At 42.7% G+C, this 24,794-nt stretch overlaps 1 pseudogene; it reads left to right on the top strand.

The window, feature by feature from the left end:
- The window catches only part of LOC139160362 (zinc finger protein 721-like), a 94,844-nt pseudogene extending 70,785 nt beyond the window's left edge, over positions 1-24,059 (top strand).
- Positions 24,060-24,794: the final 735 nt, after the last annotated feature.

Here is a 24,794-nt window from a genome sequence, read left to right as displayed (position 1 = left end):
TTTCAACGTTTTATGTTTCGTCATCATTTCTATACCATGCCATTATAATAATACAAAAATACAGTATATATAGAATTTGGCACAATTAAGAAGGCAATTAATATGACTTCTGACAAAGAGATCTTTTCCCCTAACCTCTCTCATTTTCATTTTTCTTTCCCTTTGAAGGTAATAATGAGAATTACAATAAATTCTGTGGAGACCCAATCAAAATGCTTGGACAAGACGATGTAATGAAAAAACCTGAAATTCAAACAGAATTCCAAAGGCAGAAGAGAAATCTGTCAAATAACTGGAATAAGGAAAGCTCATCTTCTATTGTTGCTCAAAGGCAAGACGTTATGGATCAACGTGGAAAACTAATGAAAAAATATATTTGGAAAGGTGTAAGACTCGTCAAAGACACATTAGATGTCCATGGATCCAGTCCATCACAAGCCAAAGGACAAGCCAATTTATGCAAAGACAAAGAGAAAAATTGCATATTTACACTTTCTCAAGGAAATGAATCTCTTGAGTCACAGAAAGGTTTTCAGATTGGAGAGACATCAAATAAATGCAATCAACATGGAAAGAAGACTGTTGATAAAAGGATCCATACAGGAGAAAAGCCATATAAATGTATGGAGTGTGGAAAGGACTTCAGAAACATCAGTGATCTTAAGGTCCATCAAAGGATACACACAGGGGAGAAGCCATATAAATGCATGGAGTGTGGAAAGAACTTCAGAATAAGCAAGGAACTTACACGACATCAAAGGATCCACACAGGGGAGAAGCCATATAAATGCATAGAGTGTGGAAAGCGCTTCAGCCAACATGGTAATCTTAATTCCCATCAAAAAATCCACACAGGCGAGAAGCCATATAAATGCATGGAGTGTGGAAAGAACTTCAGAACAATCAGTCTTCTCACATCCCATCAAAGGATCCACACAGGGGAGAAGCCATATAAATGCATGGAATGTGGAAAAAACTTCAGAACAAGCGGTGCTCTTACATCCCATCAAAGGATCCACACAGGGGAGAAGCCATATAAATGCATGGAGTGTGGAAAGAGCTTCAGCCAACATGGTCCTCTTACATTCCATCAAAGGATCCACACAGGGGAGAAGCCATATAAATGCGTGGAGTGTGGAAAGAGCTTCAGAACAAGTGGTGCTCTTACATCCCATCAAAGGATCCACAAGCCATATAAATGCATAGAGTGTGGGAAGTACTTCAGCACACTTCATAGTCTTTTTTCCCATAACATGATTCATCGACTGGAAAATGCACAAAACAAAACTACATTTGGATGAGAAGTAAAATGAAGAAGTTAAGTAAAGTTAGTTAAATATTCCATTACTCGTCCAGCTTCTGTCCCTCTAGTAGTTTAAAAGCATGTAAAAATGCAAGTAGAAAAACAGGGACCACCTTTGGTGAGAAAGTAACAGTGTTAGGCTGTTCAATTTAGTCATGCAGGCCATATCAACACAAAGATGTCTTTGTACAACGCTCGGCTCTTCTTGGAAATGGAGGTCAGCACCACCCTTAGAGCTGGAAATGACTAACACATATGCGCGAGGGGACCCTCTTCCTTTACCTTAATTCAATATCAATTGTGTGGTTTTGCTCTAGTCATGTATTAAACTCATTAGTTGCTTTAAAAATGTATAAAAACAAGATGTGTGGAAGGATTTGGAGGAGGCATATTTCAAGATGTGAGAGCCTCATGTTGGTTTGCAGCTCGGTTGTCAGTAATAGTTCTGGGTCAAGGTGGACAATAAAGAGACTGAAAAGAGCAGAGAGGTTAACTCAATTCTTTTTAGCCCCTTTTTGCTTTCTATGTACATTCTTTCACTAATTGTAGCTAAATCTTTTTTTCCCTTGTGCATTCTCCCCTCCATATCCAGAGCAATCTCTTCAAACTATTGGAATCTTCAGGTCTTGTGGGTAGAATGTTTTTCTCTGTTTATTCATGGTCTGTGGGTTGATGAATCCAGAGGTTGGCTGCTGTTGGAACGGTGATGTGTGCTCGCCCCCGTGGCTCAGAGTGCTAGCGGAGTGCTAGCAGCACTTCTTTGCTATTCCTGCCTGGCAAGAATGATTGGGGCAAGATCTACAACCTCCAGAGCACTCTCCCAGTTCCGGTCTGCCAGGACCCTTTTGCCAGCGGCCCTTGGTGGAACCACACTGGCTGACCAACCTCCGCCTTTGAGCTGCAGAACGCCTTCCTGCAAATCTACTGCGGGCTATGACTTAGCCTGGTATTGACCTGGCCCTGGGCTCAAGGGCTTGCTTTGGGAGGCAGCATGGGCATCGCAGCTCCACCTGCAGCAGGGGGGCGCTCTGGAAGTCATAGATCTGGGATATCTTGCCCTGCAGCCGACAGGAGCAGCCCATCAGAATAGCCGAAAGCAGTACTGGAAGTAGATCAGCGGTAGTCACTTGGCAGCCAGCGTCCAAATGTATCCCGGCAGCAGCAGGGCCAGCAAGCAGGACAGGTGGAGGCCGGGGTGAGCTGAAAAGTTGGGACTCCTGTAAAGTTGCCCCTCCTGTATGTGAAAAAAATAAGACACCCCGGAAAATAAGCCTGTGTGCTATTTCGGGGCCTAAGAAATATTCTCTTAGACTGAGTCTTATGTTCGGGTAAACACTGTAATTAGTGAGGTTTTTTTTTTAAGTACTAGGGTTCTTTCCTGGTGTTGGCCCCAATAATTAGATGTACACAATTTGTCTAGTTCATAACAGGATTTAATATATACAAAATGTTCAATAAAGTAAAAGCCTTCAAAGAGTTTTTTCAGGGAGAGAAGAAAAACCAAGCAACATTTTTTCATTTGGCTCAAATCCCAGAGCAAAGATAACACTGTAAAAGTTACTAGTTGTAGACAGAGTTCTTAGATGAAGTCCTCAATAAATTAACTGGAGGAGCCAAAAACATTAGCAAAATCAAGAAAGTAACTGTTTAAATCCAAAACCGAAAAGCAAGAGACAAGACAAATTAATTATACAACAAACGGTGTTGTTTCTGTTTTCGGAGAGGGGCGGCATACAAATCCAAATAATTAATAAATAAATAAATAAACAAGGTGGGGTATGCCGCACCGTTAAATAGTATGAGGTCATGATCCAATGACCCAACAGCATTACCTATGAATGACCCCTCTTTCAGCCAATCAGGCGTCTCTTCCTTGACCTTTGCACTCTGACATCCAGAAGAGGTTTCATCTCTGCCTCTGATTTGCTGAGCCCTGGACCTGCTGTGTCCTGTCCTGATTGGCTGAACCTTGGACATGCTGCGTCCTGTCCTGATTGGGTGAGCCCTGGACATGCTGTGTCATTCCTGACAGGAAGTGCTGAAGGCCCTGGCCCCTCATCACTGTTCCTGTCACGTGCTGCAACCATACCAGAAACACTATCTGAAAATACCATTTTGATTATAACAAAAGCACTAATTCACCCAATTAGACTTAATTGGGGAAATGTTCCGCAGTACAAGGGTATTTTAACAGCCAAGTTGGAATTGCAATGTAAGAACGGGAGGAACAAGGGATAGATTGGTATATGAGAATCCAGCCAAGATATGATAAGGATGTTAAAATGGTATTTAGAAATTATAGAATTAAATGAGATACAGGAACAGATGAAAGATCAATTGAAAATCTGTATAATTATTGTATAATTGTTTAATAAGTGAAAGACACAATGATAAAATGGGCAAGAAATTTCAGCCATACTATAGAACTGGATTATTGTGAGTGGGCCTTGTCTGGCTCAGCTGGTCAGAGATTTTGAGGAATAAGAGACGGATAAATACTGGCATCACAGGCCCGTTTTCTTGCCATCTGATTCTGAGAGTGAAAGTGAAGGGGAGTTAGAGACTGGGGAACCACCAGAGACTGTAGGACTCCTAGTTATGGTATTGAGTGTGTCAGAGGATGAGGGGAAATTAGTAGAGCAGGAGCCCCTGTTAGATGCAAGGATCAGGAGAATGTGGTCTAGGCATGAATAGCTGAAAAGGAAGGGTTCTTGGTGTTAATAGATCTATGGGACACTTGGCTGCGCCTTGCCAGTATATAAGGGACTTTCTAAGGGAAAGTGGGCATGACAGATAAGGTTCCCCATAATGAACACTGGAGAATCGGACCTGAGAGGACTTTCTGGGTTCCAAACCTTCCCCTCCAAACCTGTGTTATGCATTGGACCTTTTTGCTGAACAGTAAGTGTATTCCAAGATGCCAGAGAACCTTCACGGACTACAATGTATACCCCTCGGGTTTGCAGCTTGGGGTTTTCTTATCAGCAGCTTATTAGAGAGAAGCTGCCAGTATGACAATTCTCAGCATGTGTGGCTCTTTATTTGTCATCGGTACCGGGCAGTGAAGGGCTACCGAAGTTTTTATTGCCACACTGTGGATGTGGCTTGTGCATTTTCTTTCAACATCTTTCAGTGCAAATTGGGTGTTCGGGGGTGGAGCTCCATTTTTATTATGCCACTGCGTTCTCCCCCGTCCGGGCAGTAGCCTACCCGTTATTGGCCCAGACAGAATATGGATAAATGGCAACAGCTTTGGGGAAAAAATTATACTGTAAATTAACAATGGCAAAGCATACACAAAAACTGTATATAAAATGTTTTATAGATGGCACATGTCACCAGAAAGGATAGCTAAAATATTTAAAGATAAATCTATAAAATGTTGGAAAAGTCAACAAATAAGGGGGTTCTTTTATCATATGGGTGGACATGTGCAGAAGCTCAAGCATATTGGAACTCAATTCAAATGTGGATTTAAAAAATGGTGAAACGAGTATAAAACTGAAACCAGAAATATACAGCACTATCAGAGAAATTTAATAAAGAAGATATATTTAATTATTCACATAATTACAGAAGGAAGAATTGCATTTGTACAAAATCAGAGAGCAACAAAAGCCCCTTCTGAAGGAAAGGTAATTAAGAAAATACAGGACTTTGTGGAGATGAATATATTGACAATGAAAAAGATAAGGAAGATTCAGAATATTATAATGTATGGGTGAAATTTTATGATTACAGAAAAATATGTAAAGAAGTTAAGTAATAAAGAGAGGAAATTGGAGAATTAAAGGCGGTAGACCCAGGTGTCAAAATTAGGCAGTAAAAGTGGCAGCATTAAGATGGTAGTACAGTGTTCCCTCGATTTTCACGGCGGATGCGTTCCGAGACCACCCGCGAAAGTTGAATTTCCGCGAAGTAGAGATGTGGAAGTGAATACACTATTTTTAGCTATGAACAGTATCACAAGCCTTCCCTTAACACTTTAAACCCCTAAAGTGCAATTTCCCATTCCCTTAGCAACCACTTAGATCATTACTCACCATGTTTATTTATTAAAGTTTATTTTAAAAAATCTTTATTAAAGGCAGATGAAAGTTTGGCGATGACATATGACGTCATCGGGTGGGAAAAACCGTGGTATGGGGGAAAAACCCGCAAAGTATTTTTTAATTAATATTTTTGAAAAACAGTGGTATAGACTTTCCCCAAAGTTCGAACCCGCGAAAATCGAGGGAACACTATATTGACAATGAAAAAGATATGGAAGATTCAGAATACAGTATTATAATGTATGGGTGAAATTTTATGATTGCAGAAAAAATGAATATGTAAAGAAGTTAAGTAATAAAGAGAGGAAAATGGAGAATTAAAGGCGCTAGTCCCAGGTGTCAAAATTAGGCAGTAAATGAAGGTGGTAGCAGTATATATTATTTGTACAGATATGAAAATAGATAGGGATAAAGAAAAAGTACAAGTTTAAAAGTGGCACCTATGATTAACTAAAGTAGGGTTATATGTAACCAGTGTGCTTCCTATAAAATTATTGAATTAGAACTACTCAGGGAAGGGATAAGAGGGAGGAAGAGGAAGTAGAGAAGGGAAAAGGGGAGGGGAGGAAGAGAAAGAGAGTAGAGGGAAGAGAGGGAGAAAGAGGGCAGTGATATAAAATATTGAGGGAAAACAGTCTGGCAAAAATTGGTCTGGTTTATTGGATAGAAATGTGTAACTATTCATATCTTGCTATGATTCATAGTATATGCATGGACGTATATATGGAGACTGGAAAAAAAATAAAAGCTTTTCTTTAAAAAGAAAAAAAAGGTAATGCGACATTTCTCCGCTCTTCGCATGAGAATCTTCCGTAAACAGAAAATCCCCCACGGGGGGCGGGACTTCAGCTTTGAGCGCCTATTACAAGTTGGGAAGGAAATGACATCATTCAGTTTTTGCCTTTCTAGGATACTGGACTCTCTCCCTCTTTAACCCTTTTGAGCTCTGCGGTGAGTTAGAAATGCGTCCCGAAGGTCTTGAAGGTTCAGAAATGGGGGAAGTATGTGTGTGTGGGTCTGTGTGGGGGTAGACGTTCTTCCCATAGAAAGGGAGGCGGAGGGTTCTCACTCCCAGAAAGGGTTGAAGAGACACGTGGCTCATCCAGGTTCAGCTTGTTGAGTTTTAGGAGTTGGAGACACCCACCCCCAGACCCCAAGTTTCCCTCCCGCCTAGCCGCCCTTTCCCATGAGTGTTACAGGCACGAGGGGGGAAGCAGAGACCCCGCACGCTGCCCTCGGGAATGAATGGAGAGCCTCAGAAATGAAGGTGGGAATGGGGAACCTGGAGAGTCTTTCATTCCCCATTTGCTGCTGAAAGCTCCTGTGTAGGTGGAGAGCTTGCATGGCAAATCTCAAGCAGGAAGTAAGGAATATGTTTGGAAGGAAGAGAGGCGAAAGATGATGCCTGTATTCTCACTAAACTAGGTTTGGATCCCCTGCAGTTCAGTTTGTCTTAGGAAGGTAGTAAACCAGCATCCTAAACCAGGATCAATTGACTGGCATTTCATTTTATGTGAACTGAGGTTTCATGCTATGTTGTGTATTTTGAAAAATGTTGATGTGGTCAAATACACTACTTTCTGGTTGTTTCAATATATTTTCCTTTCTATAAGACAGGGGTCGTCAACCTTAAACACTCAAAGAGCCATTTGGAGCCATTTCCTACAGAAAACAAAGACTGGTAACCACAAAACCTGGGTGGGCATGGCCAACTCTATGTCATTCAGTCCCAACAAATCACATGACCCCCTTCCAGCTATGCCTACCCAGGTTTTGTGGCTCTGTATATTTTATTTTCTATGGGAAACAGGTATCTCTCTTTCTTTTCCCTCTTTCTCTCCATCTGAGCGCATGCGTAGAGACCCTTAAGTGAGCGCCAAAGCATCAAACAATTTGCTTCATGGCGGTTTAGGCTGGAGTATATGCTGCCACCGCTGAGCCAAAGTGCTGGGTGGCGAGGGGAGACACAACAAAGTAATGGCCGGATCCTTAGGCAGGACAATAGCCACGTTCAAAGACCCTCCTTAAGCGAACGGTCAGCTGGCCCCATGCACTTTTACTGCGTTTTGTTGCTCGCTTGAGCCGCCCGAGTCTTCAGAGAGGGGTGGCATACAAATCTAATTAATAATAATAATAATAATAACAACAACAACTATTATTGTTATTAGTTGTTGTTGTTGTTATTATTATTATTATTATTATTATTATTATTATTATTATTATGAGTTTTCCTGTTTGTGCACACCCTCCTAGCCAGGGAGTCACAAGATGGGGAGGAGGGTCCCCCCAGGGAAGTCTCCACTAGGGGTGGAGATCGTTCTTCAACCAACGCTGGAGAATCAGTCCTGGCTACTTCTACATTTTCACCCTTCTCAGCCCAGATGAGGGTAGGGAGGGGCTAGCCAGTGATGGAACAGGGAACCACAGGCCCAAAAATCCGCATGGGGCCCCAGAACTGCGGATTGCGGGCCCCTCCTATAGGAGAATCACAAAATTGAGGTCATTTGTTCATCTTTAGAGAGAATGTTATTTCTTTGACTAAGAATATTTTAGGTATTCCCATCTCTAACTGAACATTGCTTTGCATATGTGGGAATCCAACCCTACCCTGAAGAATGATATATTTGGGAGAATATTAAAAAGAAGCAGAATATTATATTTCCCCTAAGGGAGTAATGGGAAACCTGTTCTTAAGGGAGCCAGAAACCAACCTCAGCCTCCTTTCCCCAAGCGGAAACTGAGGAGGCCAGCTTTTAGAAATGCAGATTTGGTAGTCCATTCAGAAAGACTGGGTCAGGCAGAAAGCTCAGAGAAGCAACACAATTAAGCCAAAGATTGATAAAGTTAGTTCAGACAAACAGCTAGGATTTGCAATTTCCCCTTTTGTCTATAGAGCCAAACATGACCCCTACATGACCACATAGAAATTCAGAAGGTATAAAATCCACCCATGTCAGCTGTCCTGGAATCACATGTAACTGGTGGTTCTGCTTTAGTGGTGGGATTCAACTATATTTACTACCAGTTCTGTGGCTGTGGCTTGGTGGGCTTGGTGTGGCTTAATGGGCGTGGCTTGGTGGGTGTGGCAAGGGAAGGACACTCTGAGATCTTCATTCCCAGAACTGGTGAGAACCCGCTGAATCCCACCACTGTAATCTGCTTCAACAATAAAGGGATGCTTTCTTTCCAATCAGCCTCCAGCCTCCATTTTATTTCCAGTGCCTTCCTCCTTTATTGGAAATGAACCGGATGGATATTTCTTCTAAGAAATGAAAAAAGCATTTGGAGATGCACAATTTTCCTTGCATTAATTTATAATTGTGTTATAGGACAGAGAAAGAATGGCAAGCCTTCCTTTAGCAAGTGAGGGAACTGGAAAAGGCCCTTCCGGTGCTCAGTCTGGAATCCACGGGGAGATCTCGGCAAGAACTGGGCAGAAGATGCTGGAAGACGGAACCATCCATTCACGAGGTCAGGCTTGGAATTTCAGGAGTGTCCAATATCAGGAGGATGAGGGTCCCCGAGGACTTTGCAGCCGACTCCACTACTTTTGTAGTGGATGGTTGAGGCCAGACAAGCACACAAAAGCGCAGATGCTGGACCTGGTTGTTCTGGAGCAGTTCCTGGCGCTTCTGCCCCTGCAGATGGAGAGCTGGGTGCGGGAGTGTGGAGCAGAGACCACCTCCCAGGCGGTGGCCCTGGTGGAAGGCTTCCTCCTGAGTCAGGCGGAGGAGGAGAAGGAGGAGCAGGTTGAGTTGCAGGTGAGAGGACTTCCTCTTGGGACTCCAGAATCAGCTGAATATAACAGACAATATATTCACATTTTTGTATCCTTTTCATAATTTTATTAAACTTATCAAAATATAAAACAGAAAAGTGAAAAAAGGTAAGAAATGGAGGGTTGGAAGGGAAGAAAAAGAAGTATAGAAACATAGAAGATTGACAGCAGAAAAAGACCTCATGGTCCATCTAGTCCGTCCTTATACTATTTCCTGTATTTTACCATAGGATGGATATATGTTTATCCCAGTTACTGTGGAGTTACAAACCAAGTCTGCTGGAAGTTTGTTCCAAGCATCTACTACTCTTTCAGTAAAATAATATTTTCTCACGTTACTTCTAATCTTTCCCCCAACTAACCTCAGATTGTGTCCCCTTGTTTTTGTGTTCACTTTCCTATTAAAAACACATCTCTCCTGAACCTTATTTAACCCTTTTACATATTTAAATGTTTCGGTCATGCCCCCCCTTTCCCTTTAGTCCTCCAGACTATACAGATTGAGTTCATTGTCTTTCTTGATAAGTTTGATACTTAAGACCTTCCACTAATTTTGTAGCTCGTCTTTGGACCCATTCAATTTTATCAATATGTTTTTGTAGGTGAACACAGTACAGGTGAACACAGTAGGTGAACACAGTACAGTGGTACCTCAAGATACGAACCCCTCGTCTTACGAACAACTCGTGATACGAACCCGGGGTTCAGCAAAATTTTGCCTCTTCTTACGAACTTTTTTCGAGTTACGAACCGGCGTTCGGAGACTGCTGGGAAGCCGCGCGGCTGTTTTAAAAGGTAACAGCCGAGCGGCGGGGCTTCCCAGAAGCCTCCCGAACGCCTGTTCGTAACTCGAACAAAGTTCGTAAGAAGAGGCAAAATTTTGCTGAACCCCGGGTTCGGTTCGGAAGGTTGCTGGGAAGCCCCCCAGGCCGGCTGCGACCTTTTAAAACATCCGCGCCGCTTCGCAGCTGTTTCCCGAAGCCGAACGCGGAAGTTCGTCTTTAGCGTTCGGCTTCAGGAGACAGCTGCAAAGCGGCGCGGGTGTTTTAAAAGGTCGCAGCCGGCCTGGGGGGCTTGCCAGCACCCCCCCGAACCCCAAACTTTTGCCGAACTTTCAGGTTCGGGGTTCGGGGTTTGGGGGGGTGCTGGGAAGCCCCCCAGGCCGGCTGCGACCTTTTAAAACAGCCGCAAAGCCGTTTTTTTTGCGGGGGGTTTTTTGGTTGCACGGATTAATTGACTTTACATTGTTTCCTATGGGAAACAATGTTTCGTCTTACGAACCTTTCGTCTTACGAACCTCCTCCTTGCACCAATTAAGTTCGTATCATGAGGTATTACTGTATTCCAAATGTGGTCTCAACAGCTCTCTATACGGCGGGATCACAACCTCCCTCTTCCTTCTTGTTATACCTCTAGCTATGCAGCCAAGCATTCTACTTGCTTTCCCTACTGCCTGACCGCACTGTTCACCCATTTTGAGACTGTCAGAAATCACTATCCCTAAATCCTTCTTTTCTGACGTATTTGCTAACAGAGAACTGTAAATACAATACTCAGATTGAGGATTCTTTTTGCCCAAGTGCATTATTTTACATTTGGAAACATTAAACTGCAGTTTCCATTGCTTAGACCACTTATCTAGTAAAGCTAAATCATTTGCCATATTACTGACTCTTCCAGGAATATCAACCCTATTGCATACTTTAGAGTCATCGGCAAATAGACAAACCTTCCCTATCACTCACAAATATATTAAAAAGAATAGGACCCAGAACAGGCCCTTGTGGCACACCGCTTGTAACCAGGCTCTGCTCAGAATACTCGCCATTAACAATAACTCTCTGATGTCTATACTTCAGCCAGCTTGAAATCCACTGAACTATCCAGGGATTAAGTCCAATCTTCACTAATTTATCTATCAGCTCTTTATGTGGAACCGTATCAAAGGCTTTGCTGAAGGCCAGATAGGCAATGTCCACAGCACCACCTTCATCCAACACCTTTGTGACATATTCAAAGAAATCAATGAGATTAGTCTGACATAATTTGCCCTCAGTAAAGCCATGCTGGTTTGGGTCCAATAAGTTATTGGTTTTTAGGTGCTGATTTATCCTCTTTTTGAGTAGAGTCTCTATCATTTTAATTATAAGTGATGTCAAGCTAATTGGCCTGTAGTTACTAGCTTCTTCTCTACTGCCCTTCTTGTGGATAGGAACAACACTGGCCATTCTCCAATCATCATGAACATCTGTTAAAAGTGATTGGTTAAACAAATCAGTCAGGGGGGTAGCAGTCACATATCTGAGTTCTTTAAGAACTCTGGGGAAGATGCCATCTGGACCCATTGCCTTATTTATCTTTAATCGCTCAAGGTCTTCTAAGACATTGGCCTCTGAGATCACTGGAGCTGAATCCCTACAGCTGGAAGCAATGCTATATCCACCCATAGTATTAAATTGTAAGCTGCCTTTTGAGAAAACTGAACAGAAGTAACTATTGAAATGGTCAGCGACCTCCTTATTCCCATCAATGCATGTATTATTCCTGGTACTAAGCTTTGTGGTGCTGCAGTTTTTCTTCTTCCTATCACTAATATATCTGAAGAAGGTTTTATCCACCTTCTTTACAGATTTGGCAATTTCTTCCTCTTTTGAGGCATTAGCAGCATATATTATCTGTTTTGCCTCCTTCTGTCTCATTTTATCAGCTATACTTCCAGGCTCTTTATACCTCCTATAGGCAGACTTTTTTAATTGACTATAGCCCAGTGGTTCTCAACCTTTCTAATGCCGCAACCCCATAATACACTTCCTCATGTTGTGGTGACACCCAATCATAGGTCTAGCGCCAATTCTCCCAACAGAGCACTAAGCTGGTTGGCAGGAAGGTCAGAGGGACACCCCCACTGTAAATGCCTGATTGGTTGGATTGTAAAAATCTGTTCCAAGGTGCCAGAATAAAAGCTTTAGTTCCTAACATCATGGGGATTTTGTCTTTTCCCCTGGTCTTAGGCAACCCCTGTGAAATGGTCATTCAACCCCCAAAGGGGTCCAGATCCCCAGGTTGAGAACCACTGCTATAGCCCTTACATTATTACTAAACCATAGCTGTTTCTTCTTCCTTTTACCTTTAGTTATTTGCCTTACATACAACCAGTGGCTTTTAAGATGGCCTTTTTAAATACAGTCTACTGGGCGCTTGCTCCTGCCATTTTATCCCTGCCCTTTAATTCATTCTTTAAATATTTCCCCATTTTATTGAAATTTGTTTTTCTGAAACCCAATACTTTGGTTGTAGTATAGGATTGCTTACAATCAGTTTTTACAACAAACCACAAACATAGGTGGTCATTGCAACCTAATTTTTCTCCCACCTTAACCTCTGAACCCAATTCCCATTCGTAAAAACTAAATCTAGAATATTCTCCACTCTAGTTGGCGTCTTAACCAGCTGTGCCAGAGCTGCTCCCGTAAGGGCCTCTATATATTCTTACTTTTGCATGTAAGGGCACTAGGGATATTCCAGTTAATGTCATGCATATTGAAATCACCCATAGCCACAATATCTCCCTTTACTGCCACTTGAGTAATTTAATCCACCATCTTGTTGTCATAATCCTCAGATTGCCCTGGAGGCCTATAGATCACCCCACATCTAATGACAGAACCCTCTTTAGGTTGCATGCAAATCCAGAGAGTCTCCAGCTCTTTACATGTGTTTTGAATTAGTGTTGCTTTTAGACTTTCCTTAACATAAATGGCTACTCCACCTCCCCTTCTCTCTACTCTATCCTTCCTATACAATGTATATCCTGGTATGGATATTTCCCATTAATGAAGTACTTAAACCATGTCTCAGTTACAGCAACCAGATCCAAATTATCTCTAGATATTATGGCCATTAACTCACAGAGCTTGTTGCTCAAGCTTCGAGCATTTGTGCACATTACCCTAAGAACATTATTATCATTATTTGTTTGTCCTTTATCCTCCACAACTACATCTATTTTATTTATAGCTCCCTTTTTTATATCTCACCTACAAAAAGATATAGACAAAATTGAACGGGTCCAAAGACGGGCTACAAGAATGGTGGAAGGTCTTAAGCATAAAACGTATCAGGAAAGACTTGATGAACTCAATTTGTATTGTCTGGAGGACAGAAGGAAAAGGGGGGACATGATCGAAACATTTAAATATATTAAAGGGTTAAATAAGGTCCAGGAGGGAAGTGTTTTTAGAAGGAAAGTGAACATAAGAACAAGGGGACACAATCTGAAGTTAGTTGGGGGAAAGATCAAAAGCAACATGACAAAATATTATTTTACTGAAAGAGTAGTAGATCCTTGGAACAAACTTCCAGCAGACGTGGTAGATAAATCCACAGTAACTGAATTTAAACATGCCTGGGATAAACATAGATCCATCCTAAGATAAAATACAGAAAATAGTATAAGGGCAGACTAGATGGACCATGAGGTCTTTTTCTGCCGTCAGACTTCTATGTTTCTATGTTTTCATAAACTTCAACAAACTGATTTATAGATGAAAGGGGAGGGGAAGAAAGAAAATCATTGTCTTTTTTTTTTGCGGTCACATAAAATGGTAACATTACAGGATCAATGTTTTCCTTTTACATATTTAATACTAGCAAACTCTGTAATAACAAACTTAGGTAGTGAACAAAAATCAATCGAGGTTTCATGTTTTTCCTTCTTAAGAATAAAACCGAGCAGTGGTTCCAAAGTAGAAAGAAAGTTGAGTGTGGTCTTTTCTTTTACTAAAGCAATTGATTTTTCCATCTCTGCTAGTTTCATCAGTTTTCCCAAAACCTTTTCCATTGTGGCAAGTAAAGTATCATTCAGCTTTTATGCATAAAGCGTTCTTCCTGCTCTCAGAACATATAACAGCAAAATTCAAGATTGCTTTTAAATCTCTTTGTGTATTAAACCTAAAAGAAAAGTTTTTAGTTTGATTTTCATACCCACTTTGAGATTTTCCTGCAGTAAAATATAAATCTTGCCCTTGTATTTCTTTGCTTTGCCAAAAGTTGCTTTTTTACATTTAAATTTCAAACATTTGCTTGAATTTTTAAATATATATCTTTAGTCGTTTATCAGTGTTTAGTAGAAGGATACATCATTTTATAAAAGGTTAATTTTACATTATAATTTAATATAAATTTTAAACTCTTCAAGATGTCTTCTCCTTGTTCAGGCATTATATTATACACTAAATCTTTGCCTTTGGATCAATGTATTCAAATTTTGATGTCTTCTTACTAGACTTTCCTGACATTCATACTACAGTATGTGGTGATACTTCACTAAACTTTGTATAGTTTATTTTATTTATTTATTTATTTTATTTATTTATTTATTTACTTACTTACCGTACTTACTTATTTTATTTATTTATTTATTTTATTTACTTATTTTATTTACTTATTTTATTTATTTACTTATTTTATTTATTTACTTATTTTATTTATTTACTTATTTTATTTATTTACTTATTTATTTATTTATTTTATTTATTTTAATTAATTATTTAATTAAGGGCCTCTATATATTCTTACTTTTACATGTAAGGGCACTAGGGATATTCCAGTTAATGTCATACATATTGAAATCACCCATAACCACAATATCTCCCTTTACTGCCTCTTGGGTAATTTCATCCACCATCTTGTTGTCATAATCCTCAGATTGCCCTGGAGGCCTATAGATTTGTATGCCGCCCCTCTCCATAGACTCGGGGCAGATAGTTCTCATATCCATCCTAGAAGAAAGATTTTGCACAGTGATTTCTTTCTTACTTCCCAGGCTAATTGATCAGCACCCAGTGATTTGCAATGGTGTTCACTGGAAAAGAAGCCTCTTTATAATTTGTGGTGTTTGTTCCTTCTTTTCTCTTATTTCAAGTCCTTTGCAGAGGAGATCCGACATTCTGAGAGAAAGAGGCATCCATCAAATCTCCCACAAGAGCAATTTTTCAGGGAGATCTCTCAGGCAGATCCAAATCAGGACACCTCAGGAGGTAATATAAGGTTCTTCCCCCCCTTTGAGAATTTCTAAATGTCTCATCTTTTCTATGTTCTTTCCTCTACAGCATACCTCCTTCCATTTTACTAATTAAGCTTTTGGAAATTCTGTTTTTCTCACAGGGAAGAATCGAAGAAAGTTATCTCTTTGTTTGGGGGGAGCAGAAACCAGGAATGAACCTCTAAATCAGGTAAGAGAAGAACAATCATTTACTAAATTTATATTTTCCATTTCTGGCAAGAAATCAGAGGATGAACATAGCACAGGAAGCACAGTCATAAGTTTGAAAAATGGGCATGTCATTTATTTGCTGCTGTATAACTTTGAACAGTCACTAAAAACTAAAAACTGTTAGAGAACTATATGTGGTGTCTTCTACCATTTTGCCTTCTGCTTTTGGTTGGAGATTCTTTTCAGGATTGTTTTTTAAGACTATTATTTTAAAAAAGAAAACTCTTTCGCTAATTACCATGTTTACCCGAAAATAAAACCCAGTCTTATATTCTCTTAAGTCCCGAAATAGCACTCAGCCTTATTGTCGGGGGTGTCTTATTTTGGTGGCCCTGCCCTCTCCATCCCACCAGCTGCTTGCCTCCATCTGGGCCAGAGCCAGAACAATTCTAGGTAAAGACATAGCCCAAAGTAGACCTGCAGGAAGGTGCGGAGTAGCCCAAAAGTGGCGGTGAGTGATGCAGAGTGACTCAAAAAGTGGCCGCTGGCCAAGGGGTCCTGGCAGGCCGGCAGATGGAGCTCTGGAGGTTGCAGATCTTGGCCCCTGCACACTACGCCAGGCAAAAGTAGCCCAGTAGGTTGGCTGAGAGCAGCACTGATAGTCCAGAATTTTAAGGCAGAAAAATAAAAAAGGAAAGGGGGATTTCAAAGGCCCTGGAGCAAAAGAACAACACTCTCCCGTTTGATGTCTGAAGTGGGTGTTGAGGTCAACCCTGTGGGAAGCAATCTGCTTCTGTACGGAAAACCTCATGGGCTTTGGAGAACCATAGGGGAAGGGGAGCTGGCCTTCCTCGCCCACCTCCAGCTGCGCCTTCCCCTGTCCAAAACATGTCAGGATGTAATCTGAATAACACCAGTGGTGGTGAAACGTTTTCCCCAAAGCAGGCAACAAATGGGAAGGGCGTATGTACTTGCAGTGCTTTGTTTTGATTTTGGCGCTGCTGCTAACTTGGAAATAATGCCTTTTAAACTTTAATTTTTGCATGCCACGTCACCCGAGAAGTCTCATGGAGAGGCGAGCGAGCCCCTTGTCCTTCGCTGTGCGGCTTCTCTCCCCTGTTTCTCCTGGGCTTTAGCCTAGCCTTTCCCTCTATCACCTCCAAAGAGGGAGGCCAAGGTTCAAGGGGAATGGAGGGCGGGGGCAAATCTGAAAGAAAACACAGCCTTCCTTCCATGCAGGGTTTCCGAGAGCAACCCCAGGGAACAGCTGCAGAAGAGGCAGCCCTCAAGCAGCTGCAGAAGAGGCAGCCCTTCCCAGGAAGGAAGTGTTTTTAATAGGAAAGTGAACATAAGAACATGGGGACACAATCTAAAGTTAGTTGGGGGAAAGATCAAAAGTAACATGACAAAATATTATTTTACTGAAAGAGTAGTAGATCCGTGGAACAAACTTCCAGCAGACGTGGTAGATAAATCCACAGTAACTGAATTTAAACATGCCTGGGATAAAGATATATCCATTGTAAGATAAAATACAGGAAATAGTATAAGGGCAGACTAGGTGGACCATGAGGTCAGACTTCTATGTTTCTATGTTTCTACTGCTCTCCCTTTCCCTCCTCCTCCTTCTCCTTCCTTCTCAAATGAGGGTTGAAAAGCCCCATCGTTTCCACTCAGAACTACACGTGGCATCTTCTACCATTTTGCGTTCTACTTTTGGTTGGAGATTCTTTTTTGGAAAGTTTTTTAAGACTAGTACAGTGGTACCTCTACTTACGAACTTAATTCGTCCCGTGACCAGGTTCTTAAGTAGAAACGTTCGTAAGTAGAAGCAATTTTTCCCATAGGAATCAATGCAAAAGCGAATAATACCTGCAAACCCATCCCAAAACTCACCCCTTTTGCCTTATTACTGCCAGCATTCTGATCCTTGTTCGGGGGCGGGTGGAGGAGATACGCTAGGATGTAATCTGAATAACACCAGTGGTGGTGAAACATTTCCCAAAAGGGGGCAACAGATGGGAAGGGTGCATGATCTTACAGCGCTTTGTTTTGATTTCGGCCCTGCTCCTAAGTTGGAAATACAGTGATCTCTCGATTAGCGCGGGGGTTACGTTCCAAGACCTCCCGCGCTAATCGATTTCCGCGTTATAGTGGTGCGGAAGTAAAAAACACCATCTACGCATGCGCGCCATTTTTTTCATGGCCGCACATGCGCAGATGGTGGAGTTTGCGTGTGGGCGGCGGGGAAGACCAAGGGAAGGTTCCTTCAGCCGCCCAACAGCTGATCTGCTCCGCAGCGCGGAAGCAGCGAGGAGCCGAAGATGGGGTAAAGGCAAAGGGGAAACCCCATCTTCGGCTCCTCGCTGCTGCCGCGCTGCGGAGCAGATCAGGTGTTGGGCGGCTGAAGGAACCTTCCCTTGGTCTTCCCGCCGCCCAGGCAAAGGGGAAACCCCAAGATCGCTTGCCGCTTGCCGTATTGCAGCTTGGAGCCTTGCTTCGCCTCCTTCGCTGCAATACGGCAAGCGGCAAGCGATCTTGGGGTTTCCCCTTTGCCTGGGCGGCGCTGGGGCCATGCGGAGCCGCTCATCTAGGGGGGCGTGGACCGGCAAGGTGCCCTCCGCTCTCTCTCTTTCTCTCCCTGTTACCGGTGTGGTATAAGAGAGAGAAAGAGAGAGAAAGGAGGGCGACTTGCCAGTCCACGCCCCCCTGGATGAACAGCCTCGCATGGCCCCAGCGCCGGGCTCCGCTGTTGCCTCCGCCCCCATTCGGCTCTGCAGCTGAGAGGCCTTCCCGGCAGAGCCCTCCCCAACAGCTCCCGCCGCCAGCGCAAAAAAGAAAAGAAAAAAAAATCCCCAAAAGAGGCAGGCACAAAGCGGGGGCACAAGGGGAGCTGCCCGGCAGAGGTTGCTTTTTTTCTTCTCGTGGGCAAGTGGAGGGGGGGAGAGAGAAGGGAGGAAGAGAGTGTGAGAGAGGAAGAAAGAGAGAGAAATGATAGAAAAAAGGGGAGAAAAAAAGAGAAATGAGAAAATGATTGAAGCATAGTGACAGGAAAGAAAGAGAAAGAGACAGAGAAGTGACTCTTGGTGATGACGTATGACGTCATCGGGTGGGAAAAACCGTGGTATAGCAAAAAAACCGTGGAGTATTTTTTAATTAATATTTTGTGAAAAACCGTGTTGTAGCGTTTCGCACTAATCGAGACCGTGCTAATCGAGGGATCACTGTAATTCAATTCAATGTATTAGATTTGTATGCCGCCCCTCTGCGAAGACTCGGGGCGTCTCACAACAACAATAAAAACAGTATAACAATGGAACAAATCTAATAATAAAATTACATTAAAAAACCCCAACAATTTAAAAACCAAACAATACATACATACCAAACATAAAATATAAGAAAGCCTGTGGGAGATGTCTTCATTCCCCCATGCCTGGCGATATAGGTAGGTCTTGAGTAACTTGCGAAAGACAAGGAGGGTGGGGGCCGTTCTAATCTCCGGGGGGAGTTGATTCCAGAGGGCTGGGACCGCCACAGAGAAGGCTCTTCCCCTGGGGCCCGTCAAACGACATTGTTTGGTCGACGGGACCCGGAGAAGGCCAACTCTGTGGGACCTTATCAGCCGTTGGGATTCGTGCGGTAGCAGGCGGTTCCAGAGGTATTCTGGTCCAATGGCATGAAGGGCTTTAAAGGTCATTACCAACACTTTGAATTGTGACCGGAAACTGATCGGCAGCGAGTGCAGGCCATGGAGTGTTGTAGAAACGTGGGCGAATCTAGGAAGCCCCACGATAGCTCTCGCGGCCGCATTCTGCACGATCTGAAGTTTCCGAACACTTTTCAAAGGTAGCCCCACTTACACTTTAGTTTGTGCATGCTGTTTCACCCGAGAGGTCTTATGCAGGTGTGGATGAGCCCCTTGTCCTTCGCTGTGCGGCTTCTCTCCCCTATTCCTCATCTTCTTTAGCCTAGCCTTTCCCTCTATCACCTCCAAAGAGGGAGGCCAAGGTTCAGAGAGGATGGAGGGCTGGGACAAATCTGAAAGAAACAGAGCCTTCCTTCTGTGCAGGGTTTCTGAGAACAACCCCAGGGAGCAGCTGCAGAAGAGGCAGCCCTCAAGCTACTGGTCTCCCTTTCCCTCCTCCTTCTCCTTCCTTCTGAAGTGAGGGTTGAAAAGCCCCACCGTTTTCAGTCATGAGCACACCGCCCAACTTTCTTTGTAGATTGGGCGGCAGAACTGGAGGAATAGGTTGGACGGTGGGGGCTGAACATGTACGGGCTGTGGGATGGCACTTCCCTCCCCTCAAAAAGGCACCAGCAACAACTACTAGAGATGTGGGGGTGGGGGTATGGAAGGCACATGATCCATACGGTACATCTTGTAGGTCAGATCGCATACCTCCACCCCAGCTGCCCCTCTGCCAGTGCTGCTGCTATGTGGCAAGGAAAGTGGTGGGGCAGGGGTGGGGCCACCCCCTGCATTCCCAGCCCCTGCCTTCCATTCTCGTCCTCCAGTTCTACCACGCAAAGAGAGATGGTGGAGCTGATGGCCTGCCTTCTTCCTTTGCGGATTGTGGGACAGAACTGGAGGAATAGGTTGGACGGTGGGGGCTGAAAATGCACGGGTTGAGGGGTGGCTCCTCTGCACCCCGCCAATTGGCTTCCCTCGCCTCACCAAGGCACCAGCAACTAGAGAAGTGGGGGTGGGGGTATGGAAGGTACATGATCCATACGGTACATCTTGTAGGCCAGATAGCATACCTCCTCCTCCCCAGCTGCACCTCTGCCACTGCTGCTGCTATGTGGCAAGGATAGTGGTGGGAGAGGGGTGGTGCCACACTCCGCACCAGCAAAGACAGATGGTGGGAGTGAGGGCCTGCCTCCCCTCACTCCCCCACAGGCTGCAGTTGCTTCCAGACACCATTGGGCCCCACGCACGTGCTCCCCTCCTCCAATGAAGGCCATGCCCACTGCCCCACCCTCTCTGATGACACTCTGAACGCTGGCTTGTTTTGGGGCTAGGGCTTAAATTCCAAGCAGCAGCACAATCCAGTTTTGCAAAAGGCTAAGAAATGTTTTCTGCAGAAGACATAGAAACATAGAAGACTGGTGGCAGAAAAAGACCTCATGGTCCATCTAGTCTGCCCTTATACTATTTTCTGTATTTTATCTTAGGATGGATATATGTTTATCCCAGGAATGTTTAAATTCAGTTACTGTGGATTTACCAACCACGTCTGCTGGAAGTTTGTTCCAAGGATCTACTACTCTTTCAGTAAAATAATATTTTCTCATGTTGCTTTTTATCTTCCCCCCAACTAACCTCGGATTGTGTCTCCTTGTTCTTGTGTTCACTTTCCTATTAAAAACACTTCCCTCCTGGACCTTATTTAACCCTTTGACATATTTAAATGTTTCGATCATGTCCCCCTTTTCTCTTCTGTCCTCCAGACTATACAGATTGAGTTCATTAAGTCTTTTCTGATACGTTTTATGCCTTCCACCATTTTTGTAGCCCGTCTTTGGACCCGTTCAATTTTGTCAATATCTTTTTGTAGGTGAGGTCTCCAGAACTGAACACAGTATTCCAAATGTGGTCTCAGCAGCACTCTATATAGCAGGATCACAATCTCCCTCTTCCTGCTTGTTATACCTCTAGCTATGCAGCCAAGCATCCTACTTGCTTTCCCTACTGCCTGACTGCACTGTTCACCCATTTTGAGACTGTCAGAAATCCCTACCCCTAAATCCTTCTCTTCTGAAGTATTTGCTAACATAGAACTGCCAATGCAATACTCGTTCTCCATTTTCTTATTTACATGCCAGGCAATGGCTGCCAATACCTCCTTGCAACCTGAGGAGGGACAGAGTCTCTGGATGTTGATGGCACACCAGACAGACCCCTGGTTTAGCTGTCCCAGCACTTCCATTAAATTATTGGGCATGAGCAGGATTGCTCCTTCTCAGGGCAACATAAGTCATTTCATAAAACACTACAAAGAATTAATTTGCCTACAGAGACATTTCTGAAGGGTTAGTATCACTGATCAGTGGGTTTTCCAAGGCCCACCTGCCCACTGATTATCTCAAGACCCTGAGCGTCTTTTGATTATGGATGAATTAATAGATCCAGAAGGAAGAGTGTTTTGATGATGGTTGGCTGCCTGGCTGGCTGTTTGGACGTTCAGTTGATCCAGAAAGGAACAGAGCTTGTTTAATCTGCATGACACTGAAAGTCCTATCGAATCATTCAAGTTGATAAAGCCTGCCTGAAATATTTCTTTACTCAAATGCTTTTCGTTCACCCATTTTGTCATTTGAACCACAGATTCTTACTAAGCATAGCCACTTATCTTAGTGTATATGTTTGCTTTGGGAATTTCTAAGCAATAGGAAAGATCCTACAGTCCCTCCTCAGTCTGTTTTGTACTTTTTTCCCTTTTCAGAAGGGTCTTCTGCCCTTTGAGGAGGTGGCTGTTTATTTCTCAGAGGACGAGTGGTCTCAGCTGGATCCTCACCAAAAAACTCTGTATCGGGAAGTCATGCTGGAGAATTATAGGAATGTGGCCTCTCTTGGTAAGGGTTTCCTATTCTCCAGTCAGAGAGTTCAGGAAGACATTTTGTGGTTAATGTCATTAGTCAATTCTTATGAAAACATCTCTAAATAGATATCCCCTCTTCAGAAGGAGAAGGAAAAGTTCTGGTTTTCTACTAAACCTGAAAAGGAAATAGGTCTATGGCATTCTGCTGAGATGTATCTTATCGAATTTGGTCTTATATTTCTATTTAAATATTTTAGAGACAAAGTAATTCCTTAGTTTGAGGTAATGGCAAACTCAATCAGGCAGATTTCAACTATTTTTCCACATATGCTTCCATATCATTCAATTTTTTTGATTTAATGTCTTTTTCAATAGATATATTATCATTTCTATACCATGCCATTATTAGCATACAAATATGCAGTATATATATAGAATTTTGCCCAATTAAGAAGGCAATTAATATGACTTCCGACAGAGTGATCTTTCCCCTAACCTTTCTCATTTTCATTTCTCTTTCCATTTGAAGGTGATAATGAGAATTACAATACATTCTCTGGAGAACTGATCAAGGTGTTTGGACAAGGAGACGAAATGAAGAAACCTGAAATTCAAACAGAATTCCACAGGCAGGAGATAAATCTGTCAAATAATGGGAATAAGGAAAGCTCATTTTCTATAGTTGCTTCAAGGCAGGACATTATTGATCAACAAGGAAAATTAAGGAAGAAATATATTGGGAAAGGTGTAAGATTTGTCAAAGACACATTATATGTCAATGGACACTGTACATCACAAGCCAAAATACGAGCCAATCTATGCAAAGACAAAGAGAAAAATTGCATATTCAGACTTTCTCAAGAAAATGAATCTCTTGACTCACAGAAAGGTTTTCACATTGGAGAGATATCAGATAAATGCAATCAACATGGAAAGAAGACTGTTGATAAAAGGATCTATACAGGAGAAAAGCCATATAAATGCATGGAGTGTCGAAAGGACTTCAGAAATAACAGTGATCTTAAAGTCCATCAAAGGATCCACACAGGGGAGAAGCCATATAAATGCATGGAGTGTGGAAAGGGCTTCAGCCAACATGGTGGTCTTAATTCACATCAAAGGATCCACACAGTGGAGAAGCCATATAAATGCGTGGAGTGTGGAAAGGGCTTCAACCAGCATAGTAATATTACTTCCCATCAAAGGATCCACACAGGGGAGAAGCCATATAAATGCGTGGAGTGTGGAAAGAGCTTCAGAACAAGCAGTGATCTTATGTCCCATCAAAGGATCCACACAGGGGAGAAGCCATATAAATGCATGGAGTGTGGAAAGGGCTTCAACCAGCATAGTAATCTTACTTCCCATCAAAAGATCCACACAGGGGAGAAGCCATATAAATGCGTGGAGTGTGGAAAGGGCTTCAACCAGCATAGTAATCTTACTTCCCATCAAAAGATCCACACAGGGGAGAAGCCATATAAATGCGTGGAGTGCGGAAAGAGCTTCAGAACAAGCAGTTTTCTTACATGCCATCAAAGGATCCACACAGGGGAGAAGCCATATAAATGCATGGAGTGTGGAAAGGGCTTCAGGCAACATGGTAGTCTTAATTCACATCAAAGGATCCACACAGGGGAGAAGCCATATAAATGCGTGGAGTGTGGAAAAAACTTCAGAACAAGTGGTGCTCTTAAATCCCATCAAAGGTCCACAAGCCATATAAATGCATAGAGTGTGGGAAGCACTTCAGCACACTCCATAGTCATTGACTTGAAAATGCACAAAAAAAAGGTACATTTGAATGAGATGTAAAGTTAAAAAGTTAGGAAAACTTAATTAAATATTCCGTTACTTGTCCAGCTTCTGTCCACCTAGCAGTTCAAAGCATGTAAAAATGCAAGTAGGAAAAAAGGGAGCCCATTTGGTGAGAAAGTAACTGTGTTAGACTATTCAGTTTAGTCATGCCAGCCATATGACCACAAAGACGTCTTTGGACAACACTGACTCTTCGGGTTTGAAACGGAGGTGAGCACCACCCTTAGAGCTGGAAATGACTAGCACATATGTGCAATTAATTCAATATCAATTGTGTGGTTTTGTTCTAGCCATGTATTATACTCATGTATTAAATTTATTAGTTTCTTTAATTAAAAATGTATAAAAATAAGATGTGTGGAAGGATTTGGAGGGCACATTTGTCAAGATGTGAGAGCCTCATGTTGGTTTGCAGCTCAGTTGTCAATATTAGTTCTGGGTCCGGGGGGGACAATAAATAATAATAATAATAATAATAATAATAATAATAATAATAATAATAATAATAATAATAATAATAATTTATTAGATTTGTATGCCGCCCATCTCCAAAGCCTCGGGGTGGCTCACAACAAAACAATAATACAATATATTACAAATCTAATAATAACATTTAAAAGCCAATTGAAAAACATTAATAAACATAAACAGTGTCATAAAATCACCGACTACACAATCGTAAACATTCAACCCAGTTCATCATACAACAGAGGTCAGAAAACACAACGAAGAGGGCAGGTAATCATCCCCACGCCTGGTGACAGAGGTGAGTCTTCCTCATTTTACGGAAGGTGAGGAGGGTGGGGGCTGTTAGAATCTCTGGAGGGAGTTGATTCCAGAGGGCTGGGGCTGCCACAGAGAATGCTCTTCCCCTGGGCCCTGCCAACCGATATTATGTAGTCGATGGGACCTGGAGGCCAACTCTTTGGGACCTAATCGGCCGCTGGGATTCATGGACAGAAGGCGGTCTTGTAGATATTTTGGTCCGATGCCATGTAGGGCTTTATAGGTCAAAACCAACACTTTGAATTGTGACTGGGGAACTGATCAGCAGCTAGTGCAGGCCGCGGTGTGTTGATGAAAC

Source organism: Erythrolamprus reginae, chromosome 2, assembly GCF_031021105.1.
Source record: "Erythrolamprus reginae isolate rEryReg1 chromosome 2, rEryReg1.hap1, whole genome shotgun sequence".
Lineage (NCBI taxonomy): Eukaryota > Metazoa > Chordata > Lepidosauria > Squamata > Dipsadidae > Erythrolamprus > Erythrolamprus reginae.
Note: the sequence above shows the minus strand (reverse complement) of the source record. Positions and strands in the feature narration are given on the sequence as shown.